The sequence below is a fragment of the Triturus cristatus genome, chromosome 12, assembly GCF_964204655.1.
Source record: "Triturus cristatus chromosome 12, aTriCri1.1, whole genome shotgun sequence".
Lineage (NCBI taxonomy): Eukaryota > Metazoa > Chordata > Amphibia > Caudata > Salamandridae > Triturus > Triturus cristatus.
The window spans coordinates 735,164,096-735,179,114 of NC_140595.1; the positions used below are offsets into that span (position 1 = coordinate 735,164,096).

Below are 15,019 nucleotides of genomic sequence, written 5' to 3' on the forward strand. Positions count from 1 at the left end.
CTGATTTTAGAGCAGCAGATATTAAGAAGTCAAAGAGCTTATAATTTGATTCTGACAGTTTTGTTGAAAGCAAAATTGCTTTACAAATCAACATATTATATGAGTTTATCTGATAAATGACATTTTTTTATAATAACATCCCAAACCTCATTCCAAAATTTAAAGACTGTATTACATTTGAAAAGCATATGTTTTAATGAACCTGTAACCAATTTACAGTGCCAACAATTATGCAAATTTAATAGTTTTGCATTATACATTTTTAACGGAGTCCATAAACAATTGAATAGTATGAAAGAATCAGTTTGATATAAGGACATGGGTAACAATCCAGAGACACTATTTAACCATATTTACCCCCATATGTCTTGAGAAAAAGGTAAATTAAGTTCATTATTCCAAAAAGAAGATATAAAATTAATGTTATTTTTGTCAAAATTATTCATTTTTTTTATAATACAATGACACGGCGTAAGAGGAAGTAGCTTCTGTTTGAATATACATCTCGAAATCCGATACGTTTTCCATTGGAAAATTGCAGATAAATTATTTAGGAATAGAATTACATTAAAGTTTGTATTTAGAAATATCTGATGAAAGAAGGATACATTTTTGTTGCAGTTCTTCAAAAGATAAAAAATTATTATTACAATATATATCTTTTAAGTAAAAAATACCTGCTTTTATCCAAGATTGTCAAAATTGTATATTTTGATTACGTTTAATAACAGGACTATAACATAAGGATATATTTAAGGTATGAGAAATAGGTGTTTGAAAAAGAGAATTTAAATACCGTAATATTAAGTTTGTAGATTTTAGAATTGTAGATCTTCATATTATAGAGTTAGAAGAAGACATGGTAATTAACGTAGGCAACGGAAATGGTGAAATCAAACTTTTTTTAATGAGAAGCCATGAATGTGTATTGTTAAACTCTGTAATAGTGAACCAAAAGGCGCTTTGTTTTAAAATAAATACTTTATGATAATTAAGAAAATCTGGTAAACCAAAAACACCATTACATTTTGCAATTTTCAATTTTTTATAGCTTATATGGTGTGTTTTATCGTTCCAAATGAATTTCAATATTAGAGTGTCTAAAGATTTATAGCACTTAAGTGGAAATTGAGTAGGTATCATAGATAACAGATGAAATATTTTTGAAGCAATAACCATTTTAACAGAGTCAATTTCCCCCCACCAAGATAAGTGTAAAACAGACCACTTATGAATTTTGTCATTATTATGGTTAAGAATTTATTCACAATTCAATGTAATCGATTGTTTAATGGTATGAGAGAATAGGATACCAAGATATTTAAGTTTGTCCTTTTGCCAAATTATATCGTTATTGGGGAGCATACCAGGGGTACAAAGCACATGTAAGGGAAACAATTCAGTCTTGTTAGTATTTAGAGTAAAACCGGAGATCTAGGAATATGCTTGAATTAGATTTAGGGGCCGATTCCGATCCGGGTCGGAAAGCACTCTGACCGACTCGGACCCAAAGTGTTTTCCGACTGAGTCGGACCCCTACAGTCCGACCGAGCGAGTAAGATGCGCACGTATGCTGTCGGACTCGGTTCGGTCGGACTCCCATAGAAGTCAATGGGAGCCAGTTGTACAACGCGTGCATGGGCTCCCATTGACTGAATGGGTACGTCTCGAACAAGTGCGCCCCCTACAGTGGGTACGCGTTGGTGCCATCCGCATCGTACATGCCTGTGTTGGGATGGGGAGACCCATAGGTCTCCCCGCTGTGTCCGAGTCGTAGGGCTGCGGGTGTCAGGGGGTCCGACGCGGACCCCCGAAATCCGACTCCGGGAGCTTTTGCGAGCCGGACACTCCGGCTCGCACAGGCTGTCCGACGCGTGCATCGTACTGGTTCGGTCGTGAATCGCATCCATTGCACGCCACGGTTTGCTCGCAACCGAGACGTACGGAGCGGTTCGGACCCGGAAACGACTCGGTCGGTGAATCTCATGTAGCTCGCATCGTACTTGCTCGCTCGTACAGCTGTACGGGTCGGACGGAAAACACGCATACGGCTCGTAGTTTTTCCGGCCGGATCGCGTTCGGTGCCCTTCCGACCCGTATCGGAATCGGCCCCTTAATAGGGGAGGAATGGAAGAATCAGGATTACTAATATATAATAATACATTATCAGCATAAGCTGAGGTTTGTTATAGTAACATCATTGATAGTAATACCTTTCATATCTATGCAGTGTCTGATGGCCATGCGTAAAGGTTCAATAGCAAGGAAAAGAGTAAAGGTTACAAGGGACAACCTTGGCGAGTGTCTCTAAAAATAATTTTTTTCTAGACAGTGTAGCAGATTAACCAGAATAAAGACCAGAGATCGTTGAATAAAGGAATGGCCAAAAGTAAATGCAGATAAAGTACAAAAAAGATACTGCAATGTACTTTGTGAAGCACTTTTCCAGCATCTAATGCAAGGACACCAGCAGGAAGATGCAAAGATGACACAACTTCAATAACATGAAATGATGATCTAGTGTTATTTACAGAATGTCTATATTCCATGAAACCAGTTTGATCAATGTGAACAATAGCATCAAGCACAGAAGCCAATCTGATTACAAGAATATTTGCATAAAGTTTACAATCTTGGTTAATTAAAGAAATAGGGCAGTATTTTGCAGATATGTAGAGTTCCTATAGCCCAACGCCCAGGACATATTGTTTGGGGTCTAGGGCACCAAGTTTTCATGTGTATTTTGTCCTTGGGACAAGTAGGCCGACCCCCCTGCAGCACAAACACTTTGGCTGCTAGTTTGCAGTACCTCATTATAGATCAGGGAAGGGCACTGTCTGCGGTTAAGGTCATATTTCTGTCCACATGTTTAGGCTGTTCAATCTTGTATTTATGGTTAATTATTCGAAAACCTTTATTATTAGGGTGAGCGCTCTTAGTAAATGTTGTAAGCTCTGACTGCACTACTGACAATGGTTCCAGTATAAAAATGTGTACACACCTTTTCAAAGGTTTGCAATATGAGGCTATGTATAATGCTCCCAGAATGCTCTCTGATTTGACGTGAATATTTGAAGAAGCTTGAGAGCAAGATTGATAATTCTTCGCTTTTCATTAAAAGAATGAATGCAGGAAAAAAAACATTTTGCTAAACTACTGTAAACTTTCAGATACCATTTCTTCGCAGCATCATTTAGTTGTGTTGATGCGTGCTAGTATTTCCCAACAATATCCATAATGGAAAATCATTGTAACCAATTTCAATAAGATTATGGGAAACAAAAATAGACATGCATTGGCAAAGCCAGTAGGTCTGACATTGGTAGTTAGTTTTTTAGTTTACTATGAATGGGTTATCAACCTGCACTCCGTACTTGTATGTGTACACCAAAAATATTACTGAGTGCTCAATTAAACCATGCGTGCTTCTGTGATGAGGGCCTGCCACCGACCCCACCTATTGAAATTGTCAACTGCAGAGACAGAGTGAATCTGTCCGCTTCACAGCGCACAGTTACAGTCCCTAAGGTTTCTGTGAGTTATTTTAGGAAATTTTTTAAATATTTGATCAAAAATTAAAAACTGTACTCCAAATACGTTGAATCAATTCTCATTTCATTGGTTTAAACAAAATATCACCAAGTTACTAAGCATTTTTCAAAGACAATGAATTTTAGTGACAAAACATATTGTACATTAATACTACAATTCTGTAGTTTTGCTCATAACATCAAGTGCTAACATTATATTGAATTCTTAACAATCCCAGCAAACCCAAATGCATTTCGGGTTTAAATAACCCTTCTTCAGGGGTAAAAAAACGTAATGCATATCATGCTTGACGGTCTCTTGTGCGTTCCAAGAGCCTCCTATCGGAACATAACAATATTAAAAGGAATTGCAAATCTTATCATAAATGTTTAAACATAAAAATGAACTTTTTATCTGTGTTCGTGATGGCCATGAGCTCAGGTGTACCCAAATCCATTAGATTTTGAAAACCTTACAAGTACACTGATGCCACATGCTGGCCATCATCGTAGTAATCATAGATTACCTAATGTATGTGCAACCGGATGGAAAGTGCCAAGTGGAAAAAGAATATAGGAAATGTGTTTCCAATGTACAAAGTGCATAAGCCCCGCAAACCGGAGGAGAAGATTCGTAGACATGCTAATGAATACCTTAAGTGCTCAATGTGCCAGCAGCGTCAATCGTGGTCGTCGCAAGAATCAGAAGTGGCAATCTACACGAAAAATAACACCACAAGAACATTAATACATATAAAGTTACTACCTGAATCACCCATAGTGAACCGTGCTGGTACAACCGAGAGTCTTACCCCGATGATCGATCTGACAATCGCGTAGCTGGGTAAATCTGTAAATAATATATATACAAATGCGTTCAAATGAAAAAGTACCCGCGAGACCTCTATAGCTGTCAGGCCACTGCCTGCTGCTGTGTGTGCGCCAGACATCGAAAACAGTCAAGGAGTCTTACCGGACTCATGCAGGAGGAAAGTGACTCATACCGGAGGAAAGTGACTCAGGCACGGCATTTGCAGAGAGGTAAGATTAAGTCAAAATTCAATATCAAAGTACCGGGTGTGAAAGGAACAGTCCCAGTTCCCCACTCTCATATTCCGCTCGACTCACCGGGGTGCCGAAAAAACGGTGGTCATCACTTCCTAGTGCCGTGATGACCTCATGGCGTAACATGATTTTTAACTCGACGGTCCGTCTGAGGAAATATGAATTTTTATGGTCAATTGTGTCCCCTATCTTAGACCCCAACGGCTCCATGTACATGCTACAAGTACATGTATGTTCCCTCCAGTTCCAGCTATGAAGACGCAAATACATGTGCGTCCAATGTCAACATGTCCTCTTTCAGATCCGCCATGAATGGGTCGAATATTCCATTCCTAAGTATGATTGGCCACCGACTTTATATGGTTCACTTTTCACGTTTTACAGTTCAGGCGAGTAGGCCCTGAATTCTGCCATCAAGCCTTTTCCTGCTTCTGCCTCTGAAATGCTCCAGCCTGGACCTGCATCGTATCCATGAACTTTGTCCTACTCCCTGCGCGGCTAACGGTGCCTGACGCGGCCTGTTGACTGCCAAAAACTGTATTCAGCCTTCAAGTTATCTGCTCCGCTCCTCATCCAATGCATTCCTGTCTAGTAGTTTAGGTAAACATCTTTCCAGCTACCGAGCAAAGGGCCCGGCCTCGCTGTCTTTATGCAAGTAATTCATAGCCCCTGTTACCATGGAAGATTCCTGCCCCCTCGCATCTCATGTAGACACATAGACGCTTGTACATGCACTAACAGTCAGTATAGAATAGATTCCGTCCGAGAGACCTTTCCTTTTGGATAAAACAGTTCCTTAAACAAAGATATTAGATACGATTTGGGATTAGGTTGACCTGACCCCCCAGACTTCTGTCTCCACATGTAGAGCTAAATGTCAATTCCCCTTCACCCTCTAGTTGCACGTCAATCACACGTCATGCGGCTGCGCGCGCATCTCTGCCAAATATTTCTGCTGACACTGCAGGATTCTCTTATGGATCCACCCACTTGTGACATCATTTTAAATGACGTTTCTAGTATACGCCTATTATTACGCCTATTTTCATTACGTATGTGTATTCTTATCTGTATTATCAGCTGTTACGCCTCCTGCATCTGTCTTAATGTAATGCTTTTCATATATATATCGTTACTTGTCAATAATGTATTGCCTATCCCTTCCTGAACCTTCGTGGTGATGGAATATGATTGCCTGGTTCGAACCATAATTCCTTTGTAAGGAATAAAGTCCTTTTCAGAACCTCTAATACCACGGATTCTGCCTCTTATTTTGACTGAGTTATTCTTACTAGACTTTACCGCATAAAAAATAGTACAGGTAATTTAAATATTTACCACATAAATTGGCGCCCGAACAGGGACACTTTCTCATCTCACGCGCCGGAGGTGCGTTGCAGGCCCGGTCTCCTGCCACAGCTGGACGGACAAAAACGCGTACCCGCAGGATTTCCTGTATCTCCCTCCGGCCAAGCAGGGGTGACTGAGGCTGCGATCAACACCCAGACGAGGCGGTGAGAAGTGCGAAGTATCCCGACCAGAGCCTAGCTGAGAGAGCAAGATCTGAGGTATACAGAGGCCCACCAGGTTCCGAAGTTCCGAGTCGAGTCGAATCCAGTCCGGTCCAGTTCAGTTCAGTTCCGAGGCCTTCCGTTCCGTGCTACCCGGTGAGTACCATTGCTGGGGAGGCATTTAGACGTGCACATTAATTTGTGCCGGTCATGACGGGTTTGGGTACACAGATCCGGTCTGCACTGTTTCAGCAGTGTATCTGTACTGTTTAGCAGTATATCCAGTATGTTCATGTATATAATTCAGTATTATCTAGTATTAGTATTATGTCAGTAACTAGTTTTCTTCTAATTATCATTGTTCGTTAAATGTTAAATGTTAAATGTTAAATGTTTTACTGTGTTTAAAAATTGTGGTATGAATGAGTGTTCATTATTGTGTTTATCGTATTAATTGTGTTCAAGTCCAGTTTGAGTAAGAATCAAGTAGCAAGATTTAAAGATGCCGTTCTTTTAAAAATTAAGACAGATCAAAACTAGAAAAGGAGTACTCGAAGAAGCTGTTCCCATTCCACCTAGGGACACTCCAGGGTACTTTATGTATCATAAACATGGCCTAGATGCCGTATTATATCTTGACTTATGGGTGGACTACACCAAGGATCTAGCAGAAAGTCAGAGGTGGCCCGCAGCTGGGACATGGGATGCAGATTGCATCATGAGAGTAGAAGAAGAATTATGGAAAAAGAAAGCCAGACAGTCACAGAAAGATGCCATTGAGTTATGGCGTAAAGAATCGCATAGGCGCACAGAGAAAGCGCTCAGACAGGAAGAGAAAAGTAGGGAGAACTCAAATAAAGCCCGAGAAAACGTATTAGTTGAGGAAGGTATCCGAGTAAAAACAGAACAAGTAGACAGACAACGAAATACTCTTATGAATGGTATGTATCCTCTTTTGGCTGAAGGTTTACCTAAGGCCACCCCGGAAATACCGAAAGATTTGCCACCCCCATTACTCCCGATTAAAGCACATCCCAAGACCGCAAAGGATATTTTCCTTTCCTCCTATTTAGACGATGTAGCTCCCGAATATGTTAATGTTCCACCACACACGCCACCTGTCGATGGTGCTCAACCCCGAGATCATCCGCCCCCACCTCCGCAACAACAAACTCCTCCGCACAATCCAACAGGTCCATCTGTTTCCACCGCTTTTCCTGCATCCACAGTTTCTACCTTACATCCCACAAATCCTTTCGTGCCTAGCACCTCAGAAGGTGCGACAGGAGGTACGACAGCAATTTTTGCCACGCCACCGTCACGAAGCAAATCGTCTCTTAGAGATTTAGCAAACCAACGTACACCCCAAATAGCAACGTCCGACATGTTTAAGGAACATCTTGTGGATTGTAGATATGATCCAGTGCCCGGAAAAAATTACAGAATGCTGCTATCATCACTACGTATACGACGAGCTTCACTATATTTAACGACACTACCAGTTATGGTTAATCATCTAGACAATATATATCGCTTTGTCCAAACAGGGCAAGGCCCTGAAAGTATTGACGAAGCCATGGATTATCAGAAAGTGGATATACAGAGATTACTGTTACGCTTCTTCATAAACTGCTTGATCAGAGACAGAGATAGGCCTGGGGTAGATCAGGATGAAATGCAAGTACTTACCAGATGGGGTCAGAATATATCAGAGGGAAAACATGATAAACAGACGTGTATAGTAGCTATGTGCCGAAAGATCCGCAAAGAAATAGAACGAATACATAAAGCCAGATTGGAGGCAGACAAAACTGAATCAGAGGGAGAGGAAGAGGAAGAATCAGAAATGCCCACAGGACAATTAGAAACGATAGCTTATGTAGGTAGGGGAAGACCTTGTAACAATACCAGATACTTTACTGATCCGATACGTCCGATACGTCCAGAATGTAACAGACATTTTCAAGCCTCTATGCTAAATACGAAGTCCCCTGAACACTTATTCCAGGCTGCTGATAAATTACTCCGAGACCGAAGGGGGTATCACATGCTCGATTCCATGGATGAACAAGAATTAGCCAGGTCAGCAGTACAATGGGCTGACAGTTCTGAAAAATACAGTGATGATGCGCTAGCACACATGTTTTTGAACCTTACCCCAGACGAACAGCGTTTAGCTGGTATATACATGATACAACACCTCCTTATATTATATAGAAGCCAACACTCCGATCCTGGTCCCCTACCTGATATACTGATAGAATTACTCACGAACAAATGGAGAGGTTCAGGTACTGATTTAATTAAAGAAATTCTAGAATATCGGCACCAGTACATTGTCTTCGTATGCCCAGAACATGTTTCAGTTCCCCCCAAGGAAAGAAAAACGTATCACATAGACAGACAGAATCCCTTACGCGAAGTGCACCCAATCAGAGGTGATGACAATACTTTTAAACGCGTGTTTGTGTACACTCCCATAACTAAAATTGAATTATTAGAAATGAAGAAAGTAGTACCTAGCCATGACAAGGACCCAGCAGGTTTCCACCGTGAGATAAAAGACATGTTACTCATGGGAGAGTATACTTATCCTGACATTATGAAAATATTAAAAGTCTTATTACCTGCCGGTATTTACGAGAAACTCAAAGAAAAGGAATGGGAGGTGGGAGACCAAAAGATAGATTGGACAGCATTAGAAAACGAAGAAAAGGCCCGAGCTGCCGGTTCAGGGCTTGGGGAAAAGACTACAGCATTACCAGGATTATTAGTGCAGGTACTACCACGTTTATTGACTACGAAAAAGGAAGACTGGGGTGCAATTTCAGCCTGTAAACAAAAACAAGATGAAGACACTAGTGATTTCTATTCCCGATTTGAAAAATGTTTTGGTATTAATAGTGGCATAAAAGCAAATAGTGAGTCGTATCCACATCTGTTTGTGACAAAATTAGTTGAAAATTCCCTGCCCCAAGTTAAGAATAGAGTATTAAAATTCGAGAGTACTTGGCAAGGTAACACACCGTCACAGATGTTACAAATGTTACAATATCATCACAATAGAATTAGAGAAGAACAAGAACATGAACAAAGACGTATGAAAGACACGAAAATGAAAATGCTTGTTGCTCAGTCCGTTCCAGCTGACGGTCATAAAAAGGGTACGACGCAGTCCAATGATTCAGCGGGTCCTGTTAGAGGGACATGCAACTATTGTAAACAGCCAGGTCATTATATACACGATTGCGCAGTTCTGAAACATAATATCTCTACGGGTATAACGAAGGAGAGACCACGTCCGCCTAGACAGGATCAGATCCAACAACAAGTCCCTCAGCATGCGCAACCTATGCCAGTCCACAACAGACCGCACCACAACCACAACAACAACCACAACAACAGCCACAGCCTATTGCTGCAACACAAAACACGACACAACAGATGTACCAGTATGCACAAAATGACTATCCAGAGTATCAGCGCTACACATGAAATAGCCTAGAGAGGGAAGTTGGCTTACCCCTTATTGAGGTTCCTGTAGATCAAGAGGGTCCTTATGTACAGAGTCAAGTATTAGGGAAAGACCGAAAGTTCCTACTCGACACAGGGGCAAGCAGAACAACTATCAGTCACAGCGAAGTCCCAGGGGCACCCCTCTCAGGCTCACAAAATATTTCCCTTGGATTCTCAGGAAAACCCACTATTAACGAAGTATCGCAACCACTTGCATTCACAGTCGGTCCGTTAACACGGACTACAGATCTATTGCTTACAAAATCATGTCCAGAAAACTTGTTAGGTATAAAAACATTGAAGGCTCTAGGAGCTGTAATATGTTGTTCTCCGGAAGGAGTACGACTATTTTTGCGTGACTTTAAAGGTCACTACGTGTCTAGAGACATGGATCACCGGTTACAGAATCTACCTGCACATTTATGGGCACAAGGCCCCACTGATGTAGGTTGTATGCACATTACACCATATCGAGTCACACTCAAAACAGGAGTGGTACTACCACGAATACGACAATACAAATTACCGCCAGATGCTGTAGTGGCTTTACTGCAAATCATTGACGAGCTCATTGCACAAGGAGTGGTTGTAGAAACGGACTCCAATGTATGTAATTCCCCGATAATTCCGATTCTTAAACGAACTGATCCAAAAGCACCACCAGTATATCGATTAGTTATGGATCTGCGAGAATTAAATAAATGCATTGTACCACAATACCCCGTGGTCCCAGATATCTCTTCATTGCTAACAGCCATAGATTCAGAAGCAACGTTCTTTACTGTAATTGACCTCAAGAACGCTTTCTTTAGCGTCCCAATCGATCCGGAAAGCCAATATTTGTTCGGATTCAGTTTAAATGGACGAAGTTTTAAATTCACACGCGCACCTCAAGGATTCACAGAAAGCCCCAGCATCTATAGCCAAGCACTGAAAAGAGAACTTGACAGTATCCACATGCCAGCTAACACTGCCCTGCTTCAATATGTCGATGATCTGCTGATCACCGCCCGAAGCGAACCTGAATGTGAAAAAGCATCACTGACGGTTTTACAATTCCTAGCCGACAAGGGGCACAAAGTGTCCCCCTTCGAAGCTGCAATTCTGTGTCCAGCAAGTTGTGTACCTTGGGCACTTGCTGTCCAAGGGGGGAAGACAGCTTACACCCGACCGTATCCAGTTAATTGTTAACATGCCGCCACCCAAGACACAAAAGGAGGTACGGGCATTCATAGGCCTCACTTCGTACTGTAGGCAGTGGATCCCTCAATATGCATTTCTAGCGAAACCACTCATTCAGTTGACAACACAGGAGGCAGCGACATCGACTGTCCTCCCTTGGACTCAGGAACATACACAAGCTTTTGAAAGCTTAAAGAAAGCTTTATGTCAAGCACCTGTTTTAGCAACACCATGTTACAGCAAACGTTTTACACTCTTTGTTACAGAACGTGAAGGTACTGCTTTGTCAGTACTCACGCAGGAACAAGCAGGATCACACAAGCCATGTGCTTATTTTTCTAGTACATTAGATCCCGTAGCTCAGGCTCTTCCTGCGTGCCTGAAATCAGTCGCAGCAACAGCTTTAGCAATCAGACAAAGCGATGCCATAGTGTTAGGACATCAATTGACAGTACAAGTACCACACGCAGTAGAGGTTCTCTTGAACCGGACCCAAACACAACACTTGACTATAGCAAGACTGACGGGTTATGAATTAACATTGTTCCAGCCACACATAGAAATCAGACGTTGTAGTACATTAAATCCTGCCACAATTTTGCCATTAAGTGGAACAGACCCATTGGCACATGATTGTATTGAAGTTATTACTATTACGACGAAACCCAGACAAGACTTGACAGATATTCCATTATCAGATCCAGACCTGACATTGTATGTAGATGGTTCATGCATGAGAACAAATACAGGAGAGTTAGTGGCCGCTTATGCAGTCACAACAGACACTGAAGTTATTGAAACAAATTGTATCGATACCTTGTCAGCTCAAGCAGCAGAGCTCATCGCTCTGACACAAGCCTGTATTCAAGCCAAAAATAAGAAAGTCAACATATACACAGATTCACGTTATGCATTCGGAGTCGTCCATGACTTCGGCGTGCTTTGGCGAGAGAGAGGTTATTTAACTTCTCACGGTGCCCACATCCAGCACGGTCCCCTTATTCAAGCTCTGTTAGATGCAATACATCTGCCTACTGCAATATCGATTATGAAATGCAAGGCCCATACGAAAGTGACTGACATTATTTCTCAGGGTAACGACCTAGCTGACAGAACAGCTAAACAGACTGCTCAGAATCAGACTCATACAACTGACACGACAAAGACAATAGTTCCGACACCAACACACTGCATGACAGTTAAGGATCCCGCCCTTGATGTAATTGACATCCAGACACATGCTACACCAGAAGAAATAAAGAGATGGACTGAATTAGGAGGGATCCAAACGGATCAAGGATGGATGACGAAGGGAAAATCTATATGGTTTCTTCCTGACTCCATGGTTCAAGTCATCATTAACACAATACATAGTCCAGCGCACCTAGGAGAGAAAGCTATGCTAGACAGTATTCAACACATTTGGTTCAATAAACACTTGCGAGCAGCAGCTAAACAGAAAGTACGTACCTGTATGATTTGTTGTCAGTTCAATCCAGGAAAAGGCGTACCTGTAGAACAGGGTGGATTTCAACCCCCCGATCACCCTTTTGAAGTCCTCCAGATGGATTATATCCAGATGGAACGATGTCGAGGATTCAAATATGTCCTCGTAGTTGTATGCGCTCTTTCCCGGTGGACAGAGGCGTATCCCGTCTCAGATTACACTGCCCCGACTACTGCCAAACAGTTAGTTCGAGAATTCTTCCCACGGTATGGTTTGCCCCGTGTCGTGTACTCAGATAATGGCCAGCCATTCTCATCCGAGCTAATGAAACATGTTTCACTTCTGTTAGGCTATCAATGGAAATTCCACTGTGTCCGACATCCCGAGGCAGCAGGTCTCGTGGAGCGGCATAATCAAACTTTGAAAATTAGACTGTCCAAAGTATGTAGAGAAAAAGGTGTCGACTGGATAGTAGCTTTACCAGTTGCGCTCTTTTACATGAGAATGGTAGCACACTCTCGAACAGGGCTATCCCCGTATGAGGTGATCTTCGGTAGACCACCAAATATGTGGGGGACGCCTATACCTCGTAAAATCACTGATGTTGATTGTAATATGCTGACAGATTACCTGGCTTCCTTGATGTCTGCACTACAATCTTGTCGTTCACAGGTAGCTGCAGCTTTTCCCGATAACACTGAGGTGAAGCCCCATGACGTGGTTCCGGGGGACCTTGTGCTTATAAGGAACTTCGACAGAAGGAACCCGCTGGAGCCTCGCTGGCAGTCGCCTAAGCTCGTCTTATTGACCACAAGGACAGCTGTGAAGATTGAGGGACGCAAAGGGTGGTTGCACTCGAGCCATATCAAAAAATTTCATGGACTACCCTCTGACTTGAACTTTCAGCCCTGCATTCCCTCACAGACTGACTCAAAACTCCCCCTGGTTGATAAGCCAGAAAAAGAAAACTATAAACTGAAACTAAGGTCTAGCAAGTCAGACAATTTGATTGTTTAAGTCCTCTCCAAGGTGAATCGGTTGAATTTGTCTCTGACATGTATCCTCTAGACCGAAATAGAGAGAGAAATAGACAGAAACAGCTCAAGAAACATGCGTTCTGTAAATCACTTCGTAGTCACTGCATAGTGACATTGTTAATTATGTTTTTTCTAAGTCTTCTGATTATTATTGCCAGTATATTACTACACATGTATTACCCTATTTCCAAGCGTGCTTTCAATGCTACTGCCGAACATCCTTTTAGCGAATTACCCCCGCATGAGTTGTCCTATAGATTTGCGCTGCGCAACAACACATTCATTAGTATGTTACATCATTCTCATCAGACCAGCAATGCTACAAATTGTTGGATATGTGGCCGACTCCCTCCCTATCAGAAATACAAGGGAGTTCTGCCCCTCTTTCCGTATCCATTCACACACAATGGCTCCTGTGGAGCATGGTTTAGTTTGATTAATTCCCTAGATTCAAATTCAGTAGTTTATCAAGACAACTGGGTTTGGGGAAACCTGAACCTAGTTTTACTTAAAGTCTGCTACCCTAACAAGGAGGGACTTCCCAAAAGAACAGGAACTGATCTAGAAAATGAAGTATATGGATTAGGTAACTTTACACTTAACCTCATGATCCTGAATGTTGAATCCGAAGCTACACCAATCTTGCCCGCTATGTCAGTATTTCCAGTTAGAGGCGAATTATGTGTAAGAAAGAATGGTTCAATACACATGGGCCATAGTAAATGTACCACTGTAATAGAATTCAGTGATAAAGGCAAGTCTACATTTAGAGCTTCTCGTCACTCCTACTTCATCTGTGGTCACACCGCATACATACGCCTACCCCTAGATTGGGATGGTACCTGTTACATTGCATTCCTTCTGCCACCTGTTTTCCTAGCCCCGCCTGATTACCATAGGAATACCCATTTAGTACACAATAGACAGCAGAGAGATCTCCCGATTGTCGACTACACTGAAACAGCATGGGAGCAATACACAGATTTCAATAAAGGTTTCTTTCCCTACATAGGTACAGTCACTAATAGTAAGCTGATACGTAGATTAACTAGAACCCTTGAAGCAGTAGTGAATGAAACTACTTCCGCCTTAGGCAACTTAACAGAGGAGCAGTCTGCGATGCGGATTGTTGTTCTTCAAAATCGTCTTGTCCTTGACGTCATTCTGGCCGATAGGTGCGGAGCTTGTAGGGTCATCGGATCAAGTTGCTGTGTTTTCATACCAGAAAACGCGCCGTCAGTATATAAAGCCATAACTCGACTTCATAAAATCGTAAGCCAGATACACCAGAATCCAGGCACCTGGACTTGGTCCGGTTGGTTCTGGAGCGTGTTGTCAGCCTGGGGATGGAGGATCCTATCCTTCCTAGGTATTGGCTTTCTCATACTATTCAGTTGCTGCTTGTGTCTACAATGTGGGCCAGCGATTTGTGGTCTGTGTGCCACATCGTGTATCCCGCCTTCAAATTTTCATTCAAGATCCCGGAAGAAGAAAGAAGAACAAATGATGCTATATGAACAGATTGATGGATTGATGAAGATGGATATTTCATGAGGGTCCGTAGGGGACAAGGAGGGAATGAGGAAATATGAATTTTTATGGTCAATTGTGTCCCCTATCTTAGACCCCAACGGCTCCATGTACATGCTACAAGTACATGTATGTTCCCTCCAGTTCCAGCTATGAAGACACAAATACATGTGCGTCCAACGTCAACATGTCCTCTTTCAG

General features: G+C 42.1%; 1 protein-coding gene across 1 annotated transcript in view; it reads left to right on the forward strand.

Annotated features, from left to right (window-relative positions):
• LOC146782623 (NXPE family member 3-like) overlaps positions 1-15,019 on the forward strand; it is a 232,598-nt gene that overhangs the window by 47,482 nt on the left and 170,097 nt on the right. The window lies entirely within an intron of this gene.